Raw genomic sequence first — 766 nt, forward strand, 5'->3', positions numbered from 1 at the left:
CCCCCCCCCCCCCCAGTACTCAAACAGCCTCCCCCCCTTTCTCCCCCAAGCGTGACGCTCTGGACACCGGACATGCCTCCTGCTTGATTCGAGCTTACGTGGGGCCTCCTCCTCCTCCTCCTCCTGTTCCATCCTTACTCCTTCTCCTTCTTCTCCTTCTCCTTTCCCTTTTCTTTCTCCTCCTCCTTCTCCTCCTTCTCCTTTTCCTTCTTCTCCTCCTTCCTCCCTCGCTTCCGCTCCTCTCTGCCTGTACCACCTGTGACCCTCCCTTCTCCTTCATTGTCCCCCCCCCTCTTCTCCATCACTTTCTCCACCTTGTCTTTCCTCTACTCGTTCCTCCCATTCATCACCTCCACCCCCTATGACCCCACCTTGCCCCCCCCCTTCCTCACCACCTGTTCCTCCTCCTTGTCCTCTCCCTGCCCCCTGCCCCCCTACCCCCACCACTTTAACCACCTGTTACTCTACCCACCCACCCTCCTCCCACCCTCTCCTCCCTCTCCTTCCCTCTCACTCTCTCATCCATCCCATTCTCACTCCCTCCCTTTCCTATCTCCCTCCCATCCTCCCTCCCTCCCTTTAATCTCTCCCTCTCCTCCCTCCCTCCCTCCCTCGTTGCACATACCGCCCACTCTGCATTCCATGGGTGTTGGTACTTCCCACGCCCACGCCCGCTGGGTCTTTTACCTCCCCTGCTATTGGTCACATCCATTCACGCTCATCATAAAAAAGAAAAAAAAAACGCACACACACGGCACGTTATTTA

Source organism: Penaeus monodon, chromosome 34, assembly GCF_015228065.2.
Source record: "Penaeus monodon isolate SGIC_2016 chromosome 34, NSTDA_Pmon_1, whole genome shotgun sequence".
Taxonomy (NCBI): domain Eukaryota; kingdom Metazoa; phylum Arthropoda; class Malacostraca; order Decapoda; family Penaeidae; genus Penaeus; species Penaeus monodon.